The 23924-nt window shown below is 36.7% G+C and overlaps 1 pseudogene; it reads left to right on the top strand.

The window, feature by feature from the left end:
* On the top strand, positions 530 to 22112 carry LOC102172927 (annotated as a pseudogene).

The following is a 23924-nucleotide window of genomic DNA, read 5'->3' as shown; positions in this document are numbered from 1 at the left end:
AGTCTGATGTTGCATAAAGTTCCCCTTTGTGTTAGAGCAGAGCTGTGCCATGCTTCTCATTCCAGGTCTGTCTAATGCTAAAGTTTGGATTTTCCAAGAGACTTAAAATACACATTCTTAACAATAGATCATACCAGTAGGTAATTCACTCTTTTTAATAGATTTTATTGATGCCTATTATTTTCCAGGTATCATGTTATGAAATGGGGATACAAACCGGAATAGATTTCAATATAATTGTTTGAAATTTCACAGTGTAAGGGAGTCAACTTATTTAAAGTATTACAACACATTGTATTAAAAGCTAATAAACTGTGTTCAAAGTATTATAAGAGTATTAAAAGTTGGAAGAAGCTTTATAGGCATGGCCAGTTTTGTTTACAAAACCTCTCCCACCAAACTTTTTCTTTTCAAATTCTGAAGTAATAAAGATATGGACAAACATCCTTCCAGAGGGGCTGGAATAATTTTCCTGTATTTTAAGAAGTAATTGGTTTCTGATACACCATTTTATTAAATGAATGAATAAATGAATAAACAAGACATTTATGGTTATGGCTCCAGCAGTTACATGAGAGGTAAGTCCTGAAGTGGTATAAGTTAATTACAATTATGCTTATACCAAGCTTACCTAAATAAACAACTCTAACATTTTTAAAAGATGTCTGATTAATATCTAAACACAAGCAGCTCTTAACATGCTAATCAGATGTCAATTGTTCTGCAAAAAAATAAATACAAACATTTGTAATGGTGATTGAAGCTGAACTTTCTATGATTATTTATTAATTCCAGTTTTCAAACATGTTAATTGCTGTATATAAGGCAAATTCCAATTCAAGATTCAAGAGGTCCCATTAACCCATCTTCAGTCACTGATTATGTATTTTCTATAAGATGGGCTAGTCTGAATATTTTTATTGCTTACTGCTGAATATGTTTAATATCTTATTTCTGGAACAGGTAACTGAGTGGATGGCCACCAACAGAATAAAGAGATTTGAAGGAAGTAAAATAAAAGATACTGGGCAAAGGTATTTTAAATCTACTTTCAATGAAGCACTTGTTATAGAAGAATTGTAGTTTGTGCATTCTTTCATAGCCTCAAGGTAAAACTGATCTTCAATGATCATCTTTCTAGTTCTACCTAACTGGAATCAGCCAATTTGCTTTTCTGAACTTTCACAGGCGATTGCTTAGAATTCAGAGACTGCTTGTCAGATCCCACTGCTTGTCAGATCCTGAGTCATCCCTTGATTTCAGGAACTTAAATTATTCATATTCTTGAGTTGATTAAAAAAAAACAACAGGGGGAGAGATACTTGGTTTATGTATGTATTTCATAAGTATGTATGTACTTTAAGTATGTATTTCAGTATTACATAGGGGAAAGTAATAAGTCATTTTAAAAAGAGGGGTTATTTTTTTCTAACTTTCTTAAATAATGCATAAAACTTAACTATTAATGTAACTTTGATTACATTATCAACCACCCAAACATTTAAAGATCTTCTAAATGGATTATGAGCCCCATCTACTGTTTTTTGGATACAGTTATAAGATTATTAACCCTTTTTTCAAAACCATGTATTTTATTTGTCCAAGTCTAAATTTCCAGCAAAAACATTATTCTGGCTTTACTCCTTGCTTTGCTTACTTTTTCAAAGAGCAATATGGTTAGAAGCTTGAAATGGGATCAAATAAAAGAAAACTTGTCTCAACTATATATTGTTGTTGTTGGTCAGTCGCCCAATTATTCATGTCTGACTCTTTGTGACTCCCCTGAATTACAGCACACCAGGCCTCCCTGTCCGTCACCATCTCCAAAAGTTTGCCCAAGTTCATGTTCATTGCATTAGAGATGCCATCCAACCATCTCACACTCTGAAGCTATATATTATCTGTCTAAAATTAGACAAGTTAAAATAATGTCTTAAACCAAGTATACTCATCCATAAAGTGGAGATGACAACAGTCTTCCTTCATAGGATTATACTTATAGGATTAGGTGGTGTGTTAAAGCACTTAATCCAAAATTAAGTAAATAATAATGATTAGGGCTTCCCTGGTGGCTCAGGGGTTAAAGTATCTGCCTCCAATGCGGGAGACCTGGGTTTGATCCCTGGGTCAGGAAGATCCCCTGGAGAAGGAAATGGCAACCCACTCCAGTATTCTTGCCTGGAGAATCCCACGGACGGAGGAGCCTGGTGGGCTACAGTCCACGGGGTGGCAAACAGTCAGACATGACTGAGCAACTTCACTTTCACTTTCAGTAAAGGTAAACACTAAATTAGCCTTTGCCACATTCCATACACTGTACTAATTGCTTGCCCTGTATTAAAGAAAAATGCACTCCACGTAAGAATCTCTTTTTAAACATGAAGAAACTTTAAGCATATAGAAGTTAACTGACTTGCCCAAAGTAATAATGATAATAACTGGCAGAACTGGAGTTCAAATGCAAAGACTGTGGCTCCAGATTCTGGTTTTTATCTTGATATATGCTACTGATACCAATAGAGTCAACTCTAGATATCATAGTCATTAATTCTTTATATTTTTCCTTCAAACATTTCCAACTGCATTCTTCCTGTTATAATTCATTATATAGTTTATTTTATAAACATATTTCTTAATAAAAAAATCAACTTTTGGACTATGGCTACATCTTAACTGCATTTTTTCTGTGGTCCCTGAACAGAGTCCTATATATGATGGTTTATTGATAAATACTGTAAATAAATGACTATATACATAATATAGCTGGTAGTATACAATTTATAAATCTATAAATTTGTACCACATAGTAATTTGTTGAGCATAGCCCATGTATGAAAACTATGTCATATGTCATGCGTTGAACTATGAAAAATCCTACACGTGCATTGATCAAATGAATTATCTCTGAGTTATGATGCTATAAGCACCAGGAAGAGCTGGATTGTGCTCAAGTGGAATGGCAAAGGCATCTTTCATCCAAGGTAATATTTATGACTCGTACCATGTAATCCTGGAAAAGAGGCTTACAGAGGTTATGTTACTGTCTAATGTGTGTTAAAGGACACAGCCATAATTTGAACTCAGGTCTCTGCATCTTTTTGTATGTTTCACATGGAAAACTATGCTACCAAATTTCAAACCTCAGATGAGCCTCACATTAAATTTTGAGTTTGAAATAGTCCTGTGTGTGTGTGTGTATGTGTGTGTGTGTGTGTGTTACTCACTCAGTCAGGTCCAACTCTCTGCTATCCCATGGACAGTAGCTGGGAAATAGTGCTAGAAGAACATTTAATTTACCTAGTTATATCAAACAAAATACTCTAGTCCACTTAAAGTTATTTTATTTTGGATTGGGGTTTGCTTTTATAATGTGTATTTTGTTTTTTTGCTATACATGAAAGGTACACAGCCATGGAATCCAAGGAAGAGTTCTTTTTAACATATTGTTGATAACTGAAACATAAGCAGTACACACATAGGTGCCTACAGAGAGCAGATCTACAAGGAACAAATAATTCTGCTAGATAAATGCACCGAGAGACAGCTAATGATTTCATTGTTTCTGGCTCTCTCTTCTTTTTTTGTATCCTTTATTTCTACCCTTGGTTAAGTAAATTGGCCTACTTGCTCAACACAGACATGGCCACATTCAGCATCTGGCAGCATAATTCTTTTAGCCTTTTCTTAAGTTCTTACAATTACTTAGCAAGACGCTTTGTAATTAATTCACTTCCTCCCTCCTTCTACTTGACCTTTTCTTTCCCAAGAGTTAATACACATTTACTACTTAGTAAGTGGACTCATAATTCACCCCTATACCTAAACCTACCTGCAAATAGAGCACTTCTTTCCCTAGATAAAAGCACTTCAAATATTATTTTGCACAAAGTTTAATCATGTGGTTCAGAGAACTGACTGCCTTTAAACTTTTTCAGAGTTTCCTAAATAGATTTAAACATATCTTTTGTCAACTATCTTTTAAAAGTGAAACAGGCATATTTTTCCGTTTGCGCCCTTTTACATTAGATACTGTGTTAAGCATCTTACTCATGCAATGCCAACTCACCTTTGAAAATACTGTGAAATTCTGACGATTGTGCCCTTTTTTTTTACAGATGAAAGTGAGAGAAGTTATGTCACCAACCTAGTAGAGCAGGCACTGTAGGAACCTCACCCATATTTATACGACATGGGATCCCAAAGCAACTCCCCACCTTTGAGCTTTTGCTCATCTGTTCATTGGTTAGACCAGAAGTGCCAGGGTGTTAATAGTCTCAGGAATATGACTCAGACAATAACAGATGGACGTTGGAAGCATAAATCTAGCTTTTTTGCCCTTCTGGTGGAGAACAGTAAAGCATGATCCTCACTGTCTCTTGGTTTCCCCATGAAAATGAAATGAGTTACATTTGCACATAACTCTAATCTATTGTATAATGCATGCTTAGTTGAATCTTTATGCTTCCCAGTGTCTCTTGCTCACTCCCCTACTGGTACTTCCTAGAATCTCCTTTTCTTAAATCCTCTCTCAGTGTCTGCTTTCAGTAGAGTCCAGACTAAAACAGCACTAAAAGGCAAAACCCAGATATACATACAGGTCTGCCTGCCTGCCTGCCTTAACAACCTCTGTGGTCTCCAGGGAACATTTAGTAATGTGTTCTGGTAATTCTTCCCCTGGCACAGAACTGGCACTGACAATGTTCTGATGTGGTGCCACCTTAGAAAGTCCTGATTGGTGACAGCATTTAATTTTCCTTTTTTAATTTGATTCTGCCAGATTCTTGTCCTTGGCAATTAAAAATAAAAATTCTTCCAATAAGCATAAAGGTCTTCCTTTGAAGCTGTAAAAGAGACATGTATCTGGTTCCCAATTTCTTGTTTCCTTAGGTAACCTCTGTGAAGAGGCACTCAGATAAGTGCCCATGCAGCCTTACTTGTTCTCTGCTGTGCACTGAAACCTGTAACATAAGAGGAAATGGTCCTGCTGGCCCATTCAAATAAGCACTGAGCCAGCAGCAATGAAAGTTTGCTAATATTGCTATGGGAACATTCACTGGGAGCCAGTGTTGCTTTTGAACTCTATGAGTTTGATGGCAAAATATAGATATATGGGCATGCAGAGATAGAAATAAAGCAACAGAGAGAGAAACAGGGTGCTTTTTTTTTTTTTCTTTCAGTTATTCAGAACTGAGGAGCTGTTCTCACAGGTTTCAGGTCATAATTTAAAATATCTTCAGAATTTATTTAAAATAGATAATTTGAAGATCAACAGATAATAAAAATATATCTGAAGAATATGTTTATCCTACCTGTATGTTTCTCAACAGCTAATGTATATGAGCCATAGTGGTAAATGTGGGACAGATAATATAAAAATGAGTGAAAAAGAGAGAACAAAAATGTAGAGTGAGTTTGAGTCTCCAGATGGAGCATGGGAGAATGCTTCCCTATTTGCTTGGGAACAGGCTGTGGAAGAAGAAAGAAATATGATGTGCGGAGCCCACATAAGAGAGGATAAGCCTGTGCAGGGCAGTGTGAGACTCTTGGCCTCACTTCCAAAGAGACGTGAGAGCGGAAGTACAGAGTAATGATTGATAGGATGGATTTTAATACAGTGAAGTTCAAATTCAAATTCTGGTGGTGTCATTTATATATAATCTATATAGCCTTAATAAAATTTGCTATCCTCTCTGTGTTCACTTATTTGAAAGTAGAAACAATAGTACTGATCTCACAAATGAAATGTACTTAAAAAAAAAAGTAATTTAAAAAACCTCTTCTCAATCTTTTTGTTTCCAGTAGAGAATCAGACTCATCCATTACTCAAGCTATGATGAAAATGATTAATCCTAATAATAATAGTTAATAATTTTAATTCATAATATACTTGCATTTAGACTAGAGAAAATATTCTGTGTGAAAATAACAGAATTAATCAGAGAGGTAATAATATTACAATTTTACAGAGCATATGCTCAAAGATCTCAAAAGTGTTAAAATGTTCTCAACAGATTCATACCAACTAGTAAATTAGAAAATAAACCGGTAGGTATAAGAGCTGATGTGTGAAATTTTTAGTTTATAATGACTCTAAGTAAAAAAAAAAAAAAAAAAAAAAAAACTAAGAAAAGTCAAAACTAAATAAGGTATACTTGGCTTACTTCATTCAAGGGATGACCAATAAGTTTGGTATGGCTTTACTTTGAAGGACATTTGGTCATGGCCAAAATATCCACAGACATTTGGTCCATAAGACACCTGATCAATAAAAAATTCAGTTCACACCAAAAGGTAGTTGAAATTGGGCCCTATCCAAAAAGTATATGAGCACATTTGGTTCATGCCAAGTAGTTTTGGATAGGACAAACAACCAAGGACCTTTTGGTATGGAACATATGTCTCTATGGATCTTTTTGGACAGGACCAAATGTCTGCTAAAACTAGCAAGTTCCACTGGAGAGGGATGGGCTACCCACTCCAGTATTCTTGGGCTTCCCTTATGGCTCAGCTGGTAAAGAATCTGCCTGCAGTGAGTAAGAACTTGGTTCAATTCCTGGGTTGGGAAGATTCCCTGGAGAAGGGAAAGGCTACCCAGTCCAATATTGTGGCCTAGAGAACTCCATGCACTGTATAGTCCATGGGCTCAAAAAAGAGCCAGATAGGACTGAGTGACTTTCACTTTCACTTTCAAACACAGCTCCAGGCAAGAATACTGGAGTGAGTTGTTTTGCCCTCCTTGAGGGAATCTTCCCAAACCAGGAATCGAACCCGTGTCTCCTCACTGCAGGCAGATTCTTTACTGCTGAGTCACTGAGGATGCCCATATATATATATATATATAATAAACTAAATAAATATTTGAAATTAATATATAATAGAATATATTTATAGAGAAAATCTTTCAAATTTTAAAAGATAAGTTCTATAATGAATAGTATTGTAATAAATTTCTAAGTACAGAAAATTGTATCCATGGTAATATTCTTTTGGATGAGAAAAATCATAGGTAATTGTACCTTTAAATATTTACCAATGTTTATTAGCAATTATATAATGCATTATTTCATTATTCATGTCTTTAGTTAATCATCCTTTTTTTTTTCCATTTAAATTTAAATTTCATGGGAGACAGTGTACAGTAGATTAGTCCTTGGTCTTGATGTTACTTGTGCTCATGAGGGTAAAAGGAAGATATTTTTAGAAAAAAAAAAAGTACCTCTCTGGCCCTGTATTTAAAGGATTACAACTTGAAAATACTTCAATATAGGAGAGAGAGATATATTGTAATGATTAAACTGCATGTTTCTTCCAACATAAGATTTAGGAAAAAGAAGTTAAATTTTAAGGGACAGATTTCAATTCATAATATTAAAAACAACACCCTTTAGGCATGTGTGTATGCATGTGGGTGCAGGTACACCAGAAAATGGAATAGGCTGCATCAGATGCTGTGAGTTCAGTGAGACAGTTTTAAGCATAGAACGATCACTCACTGGATTAGTCTGCTATAAACAGGCTTTTAAAGTCCATCCAGTGTAGCATGACATGACAACCATCACAAATTCATCCAGTTCAAAAGCTCTGGCTCCAGGCAATATAATAGTATACCAGTATATGATGCTAGAAAGAAAAGTCCATTCATACAGACAAGTCAACACCTATTTATTAGGCATTGACTGTACACCTGGCACTGAGGCATCAGAGATGAAGAAAGTTCCCTCTTCTCTGTAATGAGATGATAATCAATGAGATCACTATATGGGAGAGGAGTGATGATTAAGAAGCCAAGAAGAAATAAATTTGAGTCCCAGTCCATCATTTATTAATATGTGATCTTGACCATTTTTTTTTGATTCTCAAATCTTCAGGTTTTCCAAAAGAAAGAATGAAAAAACATTCACAGAGGCTATGCAACCAAGCAGATGCATAGACAGCTCTGTGTCTAAATTTGCATTTCTGATAGAGTTCCAGGCTGAGTGTTGAAATAGCACCATTTAGAGAGAAACAGTGCATTCTATGCTTCATTAGTCAGACAATCTAAACTCATTACATATTAGCTAAAAAGAAACAAGTATTTCCATAGGACCTCCAATTCTGCATACCACATGGATTTACTATGCATTAGCTCACCAGCCAGAAGTACAGTGTGTCTAAGGCTGACAGAGAAAATAGCAGATTATTTATCTTAAAGTTTACTTGTGGAAATATACATGCACTGAGCTAGGTTCTTCTGACTACGTAGTTTATTCGACAAACATATAAATAAACCAAGGTCCTAAAATAAGTGTAATTTAATCAGAAACAACATAAAATGTTAACAGATTACATTCAATTTTTGTCTATTACTTAATTATAGAATGCTAGGAAAATTACTTGACCTCTCCTATAATTAGCTTCTTTATCTTAAAATTGGGGATCATTTTCCTTCCCCATTGAATTATTATAAATATTAAATGAGATAATCAAAAGCACTTTATGAACTATAAAGATATATATATAAACATATAATTATATATATACCACACATGTATATATGTGTGTACATATATATTATATATACATATTTATTAGCATCACCATAGTATCTGGCACATAATAGGCACTCATATGAATTTTGAATGAATGAATAAATGTACTGTAGATTTTAATCATACCATCATTCAATTCTTACATCCAACAAGCAATTTTGAGCTTGGAATACAGGCAGAGGAGTATTTAATCTACTGATTGCTTTCTTATTCCAGAGGAATTAGTCATTTCTATGTCATTAGGCTAGAGAGTCAACTTGGAAACACATTAAGGATAAAAATACTTTAGTAGACAAAACAGCATATTAAAGTTAATTTTTATTTGAAAAACTAAGGCATTTTTAAGTTTAGTAACTAAAAGTCATAGAATAGTAGTACTGGGGGACAAATCTTGCTACCACCTTCTTTAGATAAAGAAGCAAGGGAAGGGAAGTTTATGTGTCCTACCTGAGTTTTACATGGATGGAGAGAATGTCTTGGACATAAAGACAAAGATGATATTATTAAGTTAAAGATTGTGTCAAATGCAAGGTAAAATATCTCAGGAATACCATCTCTAGCTGTTCTGATAAACAGAAATGGAAAACTCTTGTGTAAACAAGAACATTATACATTTGAGATGGTAGAGAACCCACTCTCTATTTTATTTTAAATATAAACCATATATGTTCCTGGAAAAAATAGTTTTGGTGAGAAGTATATAGAATCTGTAAACTTGCTGAATTCTAATTATGTATCAAACATATTATTAAATATTTTGCATATACTATGTCATTTAGTTTCCCTTATAGTCCGATGATGTAAGTATTATCATTGCCATTTTACCAAAAAAGGAAATGATTTAACAAAATGAAAATCTGACATTTAAAAAATAATATGTCTACGATTATATTGTTCAAAATACAGTACTGGGATTTGAACCAGGAATGTCTGACTCTTAACCCTACTGATCTTTTATTTTTATTGAGAAGACTATATACCTCCCAGCATGTACTTGTAATCAGTGGCCTCTGACCCAGAGAGGAATTTAAATGTAGGACTTTGTTGTTGTTTTCAAAGAGGGTTTATGCTGATACAAGTCCTGGAGGAAGGAGAGACTTGAACACATGACACATTGTCAAGGAAACTTCATTGGTATGCAAATGTCACAGGGTCCAGGGACATAAAATCACTTGTTTGTGGACATAATTATTTTCTTGATCAGTTTACACAGCGAGGAGGAGATATCAGATACTCCAGAATCTTATAAAGGCAAATCATAGAATGAACAGGAAGTTTTCAGAGCTTAATTTGAATGTTCAGGGATTTAATGCATTCTCCACCCTGAGAAATTGCACACTGTTAATTTGAATTTTCTTCTGAAATTCTAGAGAAAACTGCTTTGAGACGTTTAACTTCAAAACTTCTATGGAGCCTCAAGGCAGCCTTCAACTCAAAGTTAAAAAAGAATAAGGTTCTTACTCTAAGAGGTTCAGGCAGGCATGGAAGTATCTTTTAAAACCTAAGGAGCAAATGTATACAATGACTTAGATACTAGATGTCAGGTACCATTCACTTGAAGTAGCCACAACATGTGCAGCAAAACCTACGGGACAATCTGAGTAATTTCATTTAGGTTTACTTTCCTTTTGGCTATAGGCAGTGGGTATCTAATTGAGAAATTCTGTCCCTAGTGCATTGACTACAATGACCTTCTGGACATGTTTTGTTGGTTCATTTTAAATATTTTTCTCTAGAAATAAATCAAGAGATTTCGTTCAGTTCACAATGTTAACACTAATACCCACTGTGATTCTGATGGTACCATCCCATACCAAGGAATTTTTAAAAACATTATATAACCACCTGTAATTACAAAATCTCTTTCTGTTCTCTGTGTAGACCTTTGAACTTCTCTTTAACAACCTGATACTCTTCTCTCCCCCAAGTATACCGTGTCTCACACCATTGATTTTAGAGTGGCATTTTTTAAAGTCGGTATTTAAGATCAGTTCTGTTCAGTTTAGTCACTCAGTAGTGTCTGACTCTTTGGGACCCCATGAACTGCATCATGCCAGGCCTCCCTGTCCATCACCAACTCCTGGAGTGCACTACAACTCATGTCCATTGAGTCAGTCATGCCATCCAACTATCTCATCCTCTGTTGTCCCCTTCTTCTCCTACCTTTAATCTTTCCCAGCATCAGAGTCTTTTCAAATGAGTCAGCTTTTCACATCAGGTGGCTAAAGTTTTGGAGTTTCAGCTTCAACATCAGTCCTTCCAATGAATACTCAGAACTAATCTCCTTTATGATAGACTGGTTGGATCTCCTTGCAGTCCAAGGGACTCTCAAGAGTCTTCTCCAACACCACAGTTTAAAAGCATCAGTGCTTCAGTGCTCAGCATTCTTTATAGTCCAACTCTCACATTCATACATGACTACTGGAAAAAACACAGCCTTGACTAGACGGACCTTTGTTGGAAAAGTAAGGTCTCTGCTTTTTAATATGCTATCTAGGTTGGTCATAACTTTTCTTCCGAGGAGTAAGCATCTTTTAATTTCATGGCTGCAGTCACCATCTGCAGTGATTTTGGAGCAAAAAAAAAAAAAAAATCTGTCACTGTTTCCACTGTTTCCCCATCTATTTCCCATGAAGTGATGGGACCAGATGCCATGATCTTCGTTTTCTGAATGTTGAGCTTTAAGCCAACTTTTTCACTCTCCTCTTTCACTTTCTTCAAGAGGCTCTTTAGTTTTTCTTTGCTTTCTGCCATAGGGTGGTGTCATCTGCATATCTGAGGTTATTGATATTTCTCCTGGCAATCTTGATTCCAGCTTGTGTTTCTTCCAGTACAGCGTTTCTCATGATGTACTCTGCATATAAGTTAAATAAGCTGGGTGACAATATGCAGCCTTGACGTACTCCTTTTCCTATTTGGAACCAGTTTGTTGTTTCATGTCCAGTTCTAACTGTTGTTTCCTGATCTGCATACAGGTTTCTCAAGAGGTAGGTCAAGTGGTCTGATATTCCCATCACTCTCAGAATTTTCAACAGTTTATTGTGATCCACACAGTCAAAGGCTTTGGTACAGTCAATAAAGCAGAAATAGATGTTTTTTTCTGGAACTCTCTTGCTTTTTTGATGATCCAGTTGATGTTGGCAATTTGATCTCTGGTTCTTCTACCTTTTCTAAAATCAGCTTGATCATCTGGAAGTTCATGGGTCACATACTGCTGAAGCCTGGCTTGGAGAATTTTGAGCATTAGTTTACTAGTGTGTGAGATGAGTACAATTGTGTGGTAGCCTGAGCATTCTCTGGCATTGCCTTTCTTTGGGACTGGATGAAATCTGATCTTTTCTAATCCTGTGGCCTCTGCTGAGTTTTCTAAACTTGCTGGCATATTGAGTGCAGCACTTCACAGCATCATCGTTTGGGATTTGAAATAGCTCAACTGGGATTCCATCACCTCCACTAGCTTTGTTCATAGTGATGCTTCCTAAGGCCCACTTGACTTCACATTCCAGGATGTCTGGCTCTAGGTGAGTGATCACACCATTGTGATTATCTATGTCATGAAGATCTTTTTTGTACAGTTCTTCTGTGTATTCTTGCCACCTCTTCTTAATATCTTCTGCTTCTGTTAGTTCCGTATCTTTTCTGTTTGTTATTGAACCCATCTTTCCATGAAATGTTCCCTTGGTATCTCTAATTTTCTTGAAGAGATCCCTAATCTTTCCCATTCTATTGTTTTCCTGTATTTCTTTGCACTGATCACTGAGGAAGGCTTTCTTATCTCTTCTTGTTATTCTTTGGAACTCTGCATTCAGATGGGTATATCTTTCCTTTTCTCCTTTGCCTTTTGCTTCTATTCTTTTCACAGCTATTTTAAGGCCTTCTCAGACAGCCAGTTTGCTTTTTTGCACTTCTTTTCCTTGGGAATGGTCTTGACCTTGTCTCCTTCACATGAACCTCTGTCCATAGTTCATCAGGCACTCTATCAGATCTAGTCCTTTAAATCTGTTTATCACTTCCACTGTATAATCCTAAGGGATTTGATTTAGGTCATATCTGAATGGTCTAGTGGTTTTCCCTACTTTCTTCAATTTAAGAAATTGAATTTAGCAATAAGGAGTTCATGATCTGAGTCACAGTCACCTCCTAGTCTTGTTTTTGCTGACTGTATAGAGCTTCTCCATCTTTGGCTGCAAGGAATATAATTAGTCTGATATCAGTGTTGACCATCTGGTGATGTCCATGTGTAGAGTCTTCTCTTGTGCTGTTGGAAGAGGCTGTTTGCTATCACCAGTATTTAAGTTGCTGATAAGTCACTTCAGTCGTGTCCGACTCTGTGCAACCCCACAGATGGCAGTGCACCAGGCTCCCCCATCCCTGGGATTCTCCAGGCAAGAACACTGGAGTGGGCTGCCATTTCTTTCTCCAATGCATGAAAGTAAAAAGTGAAAGTGAAGTCACTCATTCGTGTTGTGACCTCAATTCCTCATCTCCCCTTAGGCAACTAATTTAAGCTTACATTTCAATTACAATGCTTAAAGTTTTTCCAAGAACATGAACTATTGGTTGCCTCTATTAGCCACTGTACACAAACAGAAAGGTCTGGAATACAGTCTTCTTTATTCCTGTGTTTTTGCAATATAACACCAGTAGCCTCCCAAAACTTCTTCTCTATAACTGTTGTTTTGCACTCTGTTTCTCTAAACACTAGTGTTGTTGTTCTTTAGACCCTAAGTCATATCTGACTCTGCAAAGCCATGGACTGCAGCCCACCGGGCTCCTTTGTTCATGGAATTTCCCACGCAAGAATACTGGAGTGGGTTGCCATTTCCTTCTCCAGGGAATCTTTGTGACCCAGGGATTAAATGTGCATCTTATGCATTGTCTGGCGATTCCTTACCACTGAGCATTGTGGGGAACCCAAAATCTAGTATAGTCTCTGAATTTTTAAGACATGAGAAAAGAACTTTAATTCTAGCATTATTTTTCAAGAGGCCTATTTCCCCACTTTTTAGTGATTGATTCTATCGTATTATGATTTTATTCTCATCATCTTCCTCAGCTACTATATCTTTAGACATCTTGCTCAACTATTTCACATCCATCTCAGTGAATATTAAGAAAAAAGTTACAAAGCAAAGGAAAATCCTCTCTTGTGGGCAGCATAAAATTAGAAAAGTTTGGCAGATAGCACAGTTTTAATATATTTATAGAATGTGTTTCATAGTGCTCACTGCACAATTGTGCATACAAAATCTCAAAGCGCAGAGCAAATATATCAGCAATAATTTCATGGAAGCAAGCTCTGACTAATATGTGCAGAGTCTTACATTACTTTATCAAACTGTCTCTTTGTAATTAGTCTGTCTGCAATGCCTGGTATATAAATTAAGCATTTAATTTATCTTGACTGGCCTCCAGATCACTTGATCAGTCCATTCTGCCTCTGTGGCACTTTAGTGAATGCCAAGTGCAGAGAAAGACCCTCAGGAAGCATAAGTGTGTAAAAGCTGAAACTCCCTGAGAGGTCAGAGGCAATTTTCAAATTTACTCATCACTGACATCCGAGTGGAATGTATGCCATTCCTTCCAATGACAGTGATCTTCGTAAGGGGCATTATTGATGTCCCTGTCCCTGAAGGCAGGTTACTTTGTATCATGGCTGGTAAATAATAAATAACTACAACTCAAGATGTAAAGTCAGATTTATGAAATTAAAAGTAAATTAAACTTTTCTCCAATTCAACACCATTTCTCATAAGCCACTTATCAATACCACAGCAATCTGTACAACTGTAAGAGACAAGTTACAGCTATTCAATCCTGATAAAAACAAAATAACTCCTATAGTCATAATCATTCCTCAAGAGCATTTAATTTGTTGGTTCTTGCATTATTCCTATCAAAACAAAATCTTGCAGTTTTATTGGAATACATAAATCTCTTTGATTTAAGGGTACTTTATCTATCTTTTCCTCAGATGAATTTGAAATGGTACAGAGTTAAATTTTTATGGAGTGATTTCTAGGGGGAAAGGCTGACACAATTTTCACTATGGGACATTCTGCTGACAACTCAGAAAGTTTGAAGCCATATGTTTAGCTCACTAGATGTTTTTTGTCAGAGTGTTCTTTCTTCTTTAGTTGTGAATTCACACACTGTATGGATATGTCCTTCCTTCTCTATATGCTAATATACATTCATTGTGGATGTGTGGCCTCTTTTTCTATGTGAATGGATATACAGTAGAGGAGCCAGAGGCCTGAATTCATGAAGGAAGGCTCTTCTGATAAGTATCTTGTCACTTTCTACTGCTGAGGATTTTATTTGGAAGTGAATTTATCAGAAAGTCTGTTTTTTCTCTAACTTTCCTAGAGGATGCTGACGTGGATCTGGGGCTCCACGGCTCAGCCAAACAAAGAGGAGTTGACCAGACATTATATCTCAACTCTGGCATTACTGATTTATATTTAATATGGCAATCCAATATCTTTTTTTTTAATGTAGTTTTTTTTAAATATAAAGAACAAAAGATACACTGGCTCTAAATATATTCTGATTAGGTATCCACTTGGTGGAGGCTTGGGACTCTAAGACTGATACCTTTTGTTTTTTTAATGGAAGTGTGCTCATATTCATGCTGTTCTGACCTTCCAAAAAAAAAAAAGTTTCTCAGTGCTAGAGGATCTGCCAGCAATGCAGAAGTTGCAGGAGACACATGTTTGATCCTGGCGTAGGGAAGATCCTCTGGAGGAGGACATGGCAACCCTTCATTAGTCTTGCCTGGACAATCTCATGGACAGAGGAGCCTGGCAGGCTATAGGCCATAGGGTCACAAACAGTTGGATATGACTGAAGCCACTGAGCATGCATATATACATTAAATCCCCCACATACAAATGAGTACCATTCTAAGAGCACATTTGTAAGTCTGATTTGTTTGTAAGTCCAACAAAGTTAGCCCAGGTACCCAGCTAACACAATTGGCTATAAAGTACTATAGTGTACCATTTAAACTAGCAAATAATAGGTTGAAAATAGTTTTCACACAAATAATACATAAATAAACACAAAAATAAAGAGAATATTTTTAATCTTACAGTACAATACCTTGAAAAGTACAGTAGCACAGTACACCAGCTGGCATACAGGTGCTGGCATCAAGTGAACGGCAAAAAGAGTTAATGCCTGGAGGAGAGAGAGGAGGTGGGTGATTGTAGAGCTAAGGATTGTTAGCAATAAGAGACAGGGCAACTTGATGCTGATGGAATGCATGTATGCATCTTTGAAAGTTCACAACTTGAAGGTGTATATGTAGAGGACTTACTGTATAGAAGTATAGTATATGTGGAGGGTAGGAGTGAAAGAGATTTGAAATTATGTAGAGGTGAGTTATGGTCACATATATTTACTATGTTTACTATTGCCATGTAAACATAAGATGGTCACTTCTTTTCTAAGACAGATGCATCAGTAAAGAATGGCTATCATCAATTTATTGAAATGCCAAATTTGCCTTCACATTATTTGAGTCATAGAAGATTGGGTTAGAGGATCCATTTTAGACCACTAAGTCTAGTGACCAAATGTGAACACTGATACCTATAATACCAAGTGACCTTCCGAAGGTCACAGAGCAAATTTACAGTAAAAGGAAGACTGAACCATAGAATTCTTGGTTCTTTCATTTTAACTTTGCTTTCTTTGTTTATGTATCTGTGTGTCAGGCACTAGGTCAGGGCTTGAAATTCAAGAAAGGTAAGTGAAAACAGATACAATCTCTTTTCTAGTGGTCCTAGTCTATTATGGGAGCCAAACATTAATCAAATAATTACATAAATTTAAAAAAGTTAAATTTTACAGAATGAGAATGTAGAAACATATAGAGCCATAAGGTCAAGAGTGGAATTTTTTTTCAGGCATATAAAAAGAAAAGAATGTATACATGCATGATGAAACAACTAGTTTTTTGACATAGGTTTTCTCGTAAGCACTACTGAAGTTACATCTCAGAGGCAAGTCCTTTCAAGGCGCTGTGATTCTCCCAAGGTTACATAGATGCAATGTTTTCAGTGATCCTGTTTGCATATATTCTCAACTACCAGTTCAGATTAAAATGGTTTGCTCTGCCTTTCCTATTATACCATGATCCCATTAGTGGCAGGTAATTGGATCTTGCCCATTATTTGATCTATACACTTACCTGGATCATATTTTTTATTTAGGCAGGAAGAAAAGAAAAAGCAAAGAGTAGGATCGGAAGAAGAGAAACCTGTTGAAGGCAGATACTTCTTGAGTTTCACAACACATTCCTTAGCTTACCTAGTTCCACCACAGCTATGAGGGACAGCATTTTAAAACTCCCAGTATCTCATCTCAAGAGACTCAATGGAGACTTTTATGTTTTCTTCAATGTCAGACAACTGCTTGTCTAATGGCACAGGCACAGCCTGACAGTGTGTGAAGAGGAAAACTTACCTAACATCTCTAGAGGTAACCCATAACCAGTAAGCTACAGGAGTTATTGGATAATTGCCTCATATTCTGATCCTCTAAAGAAGTGATTAGGTGGGACATTTTACATGGTTTCATACAGGGTCAATAATAGGATAATGTCCCATTTTTCATGATGATAAACTGTTCAAGGATGCATTCTTTAATCACTTTTTTCCTTCAACTGATCATTCTCAGTCTCTCTATTCCCTCCTTTCTGAGATAACATTGGGGGAAAAAAAAAAATGCTTGCATCCAAGTCTATGTCTCAGGCACTGAGGAGGCAAGAAGAGGAAAGAAGCAAATGAGGTAAAGTTTCAAGGTGAGAAAAGAGTAACTAATATAAGGTTGGGTAGAAAGTATGACCAAGTTTAATGTTTAGAAAATAAGCATTTGGTGGATGCTAATAATATTAAAGAAAGCTGGTTCAATTGGATTGTTAAGGCACTGTAACATAAAAAACTATGGATTAAGATACAAGGATTTATGTATAATTGTAACTAACTACTGTTAGTTCTCAATCTTGACTCAATCAAAATAGTGTTGTTGTTTAGTTACTAAGTTGTGTCCAACTCTTTTGCTACCCCACGGACTGTAGCTCTCAAGCTCCTCTGTCCATGAGATTTCCCGGGCAAAAATACTGGAGTGGGTTGCCATTTCCTTCTCCAGGGGATTTTTCAAACTCAAGGATTGAACCCATGTCTCTTGCATTGCAGGCGGATTCTTTACTACTGAGCGACCTGGGAATCACGATATTACAAAGGCTTAACAGTTTTCAGTACTCCAAAACTTCAAATAAGAATTTCTCCAAAGTTGGATAGCTAGCACATAGATGTTAAAATATGTGTAACAGAGTTAAAAACCACTTGAGCCTTATGACTATACACTGGAAATGAGAAATAGATTTAAGACACTAGATCTGATAGACAGAGTGCCTGATGAATTATGGACGGAAGTTCATGACATTGTACAGGAGACAGGAATGAAGACCATCCCCATGGAAATGAAACGCAAAAAAGCAAACTGGCTGTTTGAGAAGGCCTTACAAATAGCTGTGTAAAGAAGGGAAGCAAAAAGCAAAGAAAAAAGGAAATATATACCTCTTTGAATGCAGAATTTCAAAGAATAGCAAGGAGAGATAAGAAAGCCTTCCTCAGCAATCAGTGCAAAGAAATACAGGAAAACAATAGAATGGGAAAGACCAGAGATCTCTTCAAGAAAATTAAAGATACCAAGGGAACATTTCATGCAAAGATGGGCTCAATAAAGGACAGACATGGTAGGGGCCTAACAGAAGCAGAAGATATTAAGAAGAGGTGGCAAGAATACACAGAACTGTACAAAAAAGATCTTCACGACCAAGATAATCACGATGGTGTGATCACTCCTCTAGAGCCAGACATCCTGGAATGTGAAGTCAAGTGGGCCTTAGGAAGCATCACTATGAACAAAGCTAGTGGAGGTGATGGAATTCCAGTTGAGCTATTTCAAAACCTGAAAGATGACGCTGTGAAAGTGCTACACTCAATATGCCAGCAAGTTTGGAAAACTCAGTAGTGGCCACAGGACTGGAAAAGGTCAGTTTTCATTCTAATCCCAAAGAAAGGCAATGCCAAAGAATGCTCAAACTACTGCACAATTGCACTCATCTCACATGCTAGTAAAGTAATGCTTAAAATTCTCCAAGCCAGGCTTCAGCAATACATGAACTGTAAATTTCTAGATGTTCAAGCTGGTTTTAGAAAAGGCAGAGGAACCAGAGATCAAATTTACAACATCCACTGGATCGTCAAAAAAGCAAGAGAGTTCCAGAAAAATATCTGTTTTTGCTTTATTGACTATGCCAAAGCCTTTGACTGTGTGGATCACAATAAACTGTGGAAAATTCTGAAAGAGATGCAATACCAGACCACCTGACCTGCCTCTTGAGAAACCTGTATGCAGGTCAGGAAGCAACAGTTAGAACTGGGCATTGAAAAAGAGACTGGTTCCCAGTAGGAAAAGTAGTACGTTTAGGCTGTATATTGTCACCCTGCTTATTTAACTTATATGCACAGTACATCATGAGAAATGCTGAGCTGGAGGAAGCACAAGCTGGAATCAAGATTGCCAGGAGAATTATCAATAACCTCAGATATGCAGATGACACCACCCTTATGACAGAAAGTGAAGAAGCACTAAAGAGTCTCTTGATGAAAGTGAAAGAGGAGAGTGAAAAATTTGGCTTAAAGCTCAACATTCAGAAAATGAAGATCATGGCATCTGGTCCCATCACTTCATGGGAAGTAGATGTGGAAACAGTGGAAACAGTGTCAGACTTTATTTTTTTGGGCTCCAAAATCACTGCATATGGTGACTGCAGCCATGAAATTAAAAGACGCTTACTCCTTGGAAGGAAAGTTATGACCAACCTAGATAGCATAATCAAAAGCAGAGACATTACTTTGCCAATAAAGGTCCATCTAGTCAAGTCTATGGTTTTTCCAGTGATCATGTATGGATGTGAGAGTTGGACTATAAAGAAAGCTGAGAGCCGAGGAATTGATGCTTTGAACTGTGGTGTTGGAGAAGACTCCTGAGAGTCCATTGGGCTGCACGGAGATCCAACCAGTCCATCCTAAAGGAGATCGGTCCTGGGTGTTCATTGGAAGGGTTGATGTTGAAGCTGAAACTCCACTATTTTGGCCACCTGATGTGAATATTTGAGTCATTTGAAAAGGCCCTGATGCTGGGCAAGGTTGAGGGCAGGAGGAGAACGGGATGACACAGGGTGAGATGGTTGGATGGCATCACCAACACAATGGACATGGGTTTGGATGGACTCTGGGTATTGGTGATGGACAGGGAGGCCTGGTGTGCTGCAGTTCATGGGGTCACAAAGAGTCAGACACGACTGAGCTGAACTGAACTGAACTGAGTAGCTGTTTAAACAAAAATGTTGCAGAGAGAAGTGTACTAGAGTTTCACAAAGCAGCATCAAGGATAGATCTTAATACCATATTAATCAGCAAAAAGCTTTTAAATGTTGTTAATGTAAATTTAAAATATATTCACACAATTTTAACAAATATACATGTAAAATTTTAGAATCACTGTCAATAGAAGAAGAGAGATATGTGAGGAGAGAGATGAAAACTGATCAAACCAGATGGGGGACTTGCACAAATAATAACCAGTATGATTAACTCATCCTGTTTTATCAATGCTCCCTTCCCAAAAATATTTGCTGAAAACTGGAAGGGTATATTTATCATAGATAATGTTAGTTATAGTATGTGTTTCAAAGTATACTTACACTGACACATGCATATTTAGAAGAGGGGGATTGAAAGCCCAGTGAATTACTCTGGCTAAATGACAATTGCAAATAATTAATAATCAGTATTGACTAAAACCTTTTTATCTCCTGGCTATGTAAGGCAATCACTTATGCTGATGATTAGTCCATGTTCCCCTGTTAAATAAACTAGCGGTAGCAAGAGCTAACGCAGAGCCAAGACTAAACAAAAAAGGCAGTAAGATAAATTAAGTGACTGAATCCCAGTTTTCATGCTAATAAACTGGGCAAATATCTGAGACGGCAATGATGTAAGAGGAGAAACACAATAGAATATATTATTCTGCATGGGAGGTTTCTAAGAGGAGACAGGGACTGTCTAGCATATAGAATTCAATCATATAATGCATATTCCTGTGTGCTTGATCTTAGTATCTACTCAAGGTTTACAATCCCTTTCTTCTTTACCCAAGTTAAGGGAGTTAGAGACTGTCAGGTTTGAGTGGGAATTTGTTCAGTACCTGACAACTTACTTGACTTCCTATCTGCTCTATGGATGGGCTTTCCCAGGTGGTGCTAGTCGTAAATAACCCTCCTGCCAATGCAGGAGACATAAGAGATGTGGGTTCAATGCCTGGGTCGGGAAGATCTCCTGGAGGAGGGCATAACAACCCACTTCAGTGTTCCTGCATGGTGATCCCATGGACAGAGGAGCCTGGAGGACAACAGTCCATAGGGCCGCACAGAGTCAGACACGGCTGAAGAGACTTAACATGCATGTACTACTCTATCAATAATTGTTTTTTAACAACATAACATTTTTCCTGGTGAATATATTTCCTCACAAACATAATTGCTAAAGTGAAATTCTCAAGAATGTCTCAGCTAGTTATGAGTAACCATTGAATGAAAAAAAAAAGATAAAGATGGCTATACATGTTCAGAAATAGCTTTTCCACACATGAAATTATATGCGTAAACAGTTAAATAAGCAGATAATTCCTCTCAGTTCATTTGACTACTCTCTTTTTTGGCTTTGGATAATAGTTTAGGTGTGGCATTTTAAAACAGAAAGGAATACATGAAGTTTAAATATTAGTTAATTTATTTGGACCCACACAATTTCAGCTTTTGTGCTGGAGACAGTCACATGCAGAACACATTCTTAAACTTATCATACCTAAATTTTAGAATATTTTCAATCACTTAAAAAAACGGTTTCGGCCTAGGCAACTGCTAAAGACAGCAGCAGGACAGGTGCTAGATGGCTGAGATCGCCTCCTGAACCACCTGGCGGCCGTCGTGGTTCTTCCAGGTCAGTGAGAAGGCTGTGTTTGTGTGCTGTGAGGGCATCAACATTTTGGCAGTTTCTACAGAAATAAGTTGAAGTATCTGGCTTTCCTCCACAAGTAATAAACACTAACACCTCTTGTGGCCCCTACCACTTCTGAGTCCCAGCCTTGGTGGACATGCTGCTCCACAAGACCAAGCAAGGCCAGGATGCCCTGGACCACCTCAAGATGTTTGCTGGGATCCCGCCACCCTATGACAAGAAAAAGCAAATGATGATTGCTGCTGACCTCAAGGTTTTGTGTCTAAAGCCTACACAGAAGTTTGCCTACCTACGCTGCCCAGCTCATGAGGTTGGCTGGAAGTACCAGGTGGTAACAGTCATCCTGGAGGAGAAGAGAAAGGAGAAGGCCACGATCCATCATCAGAAAAAGCAGCTTATGAGGCTATGGAAGCAGGCTGAAAAGAATATAGAGAAGAAAACTGACAAATTCACAGAGGTCCTCAAGACCCACAGTTTTCTAGTCTGACCCCAATAAAATTGATCATTTATTCCTCAAATATATATATAATGGATTTAGAGGAATGTCCATTATTGTGCTCTCATACATTTGAAACTTTTTTAGAATCCAGATACTCAATTAAGATTCCAAACAATGATTTGGTACTTTTCCCAACCTCAGAACAGTATTGAGCACTAATAAGAAATTACTGGGCATCAAATTTTAATAAATAAGAACATAAAAATTTCTACAAATGAAGTCATTTTTCTACCAATCAAATTCCTAAGAAATATTGAATATGGTCACATGCTACCTTTATCTTAAGGTTTCTCTAAAAATAACCTATTTGATAGTTACACTTTTGCTTTAAACTAGACTGATATCATATATAATATATTATATGGCTCAATTAAGGAGGAATGGTTGTTTGGGCGTATTTTACTTCAAGTTTCATTCTGTTACTAGTTCCATTGTATTAGAGTCTATTGCACACACTATCCTAGTACCAAGACAAAGATCAGATGAACATTGTCAATTTCTTAAGAACTCTGAAGCATACAAGTATAATACAGTATTAAAAATTGTGCATTATAGTCCACAGAAAGTTACTTCTTCCTTCAGCAGCAGTAATACTGAGCAGGAGAAAAAGTACCACTTCAGTTGCAATTCAACCAGATCTCCATGCATACCTTAACATTAAGCAGACCCATGTGTGGATTCTTCAGAGAAAGCAAAAAAGAAGTGACTGTGAAATATACTGATATGACTGCAAAGTAGTTTCACGTGCACAACAGCTTACTGTTGGTTAAGAATTTAGACTTGTAGCTCCTCCACAACTACTTATCTTGTGGCTCATCTACCAGGGAAGAAGTATCTCAGACTATGAAATTTAGCCAGGCTCTCGTTCACAGAGGCAGCTTAACCTTCTTATGACTCAGAGTTCTTGTCTGTGAAAAATGCCTGTGATGATCCTCAGAATTAAATAAGACAGACAATCAGAAAAACCTAGAAGAGAGCTCTTCATGTGAGCCTTCAACAAATGTTAGCAATTATTTTTCAATACAGTATTTAAAATAAATAAGAGTCTAGAATTTGCAGATAAACTTGGAGTGCACTGGAGATAGGTTTGCAAATTTCCTCAATGCCAAGCAAATAATAATAAAGTCTCCTCTATTACAATCTCTTTTTAATTTCAGTCCTTATATAGTATGTGCTAACCCTGATAAAATAAAAAGAAACCTAAATTTTGAGGTTGTTATACTGTAGCAAATGAGCAAAGAAGCTATATTTGTCCTAAACTGACAGTGATTACACCTATTTCTCCGAGTTTGTAAACTGATACATAATATTTGTAGTTTAGATTAGAATATATCATTATTAGATATTCCAGGATATGAGACTTACCTGGTGGTCTAGTGGTTAAGACTTTGTACTACCAGTTCAAACAGGAAGAGTTCCATCCCTGGTCAAAAACTAAGATCCCACATACCAGGTTGTATCCAAATTAAAAGGAAAAACAAAAACAAAACCAACAGTGCACAACAGTACATATTCCAGGATAGTTCCCTATTTAGATGGACAAATTAATATTGTGTTTTATTTTGAATATAAAAGCATTTAATTATTTAGGTAGGAAACATTTGACTAATGTCTGTGAGGGATGCCAAATAAATATATCAATTTTAGAAGCAACTGGTTTTTATTTTGAAAGAATTTCTGTTACTATTTGAGCTGCCCTTTTGATAGAAACTCAATGTTATCTCTTGTATTAGTGGTAGTTACCTAATATTTCATCTTACCTTTTTAAAGTACAAGATTCTAAATATATAGATCTTGTCT

Source organism: Capra hircus, chromosome 18 (genome assembly GCF_001704415.2).
Source record: "Capra hircus breed San Clemente chromosome 18, ASM170441v1, whole genome shotgun sequence".
NCBI lineage: Eukaryota > Metazoa > Chordata > Mammalia > Artiodactyla > Bovidae > Capra > Capra hircus.
Note: the sequence above shows the minus strand (reverse complement) of the source record. Positions and strands in the feature narration are given on the sequence as shown.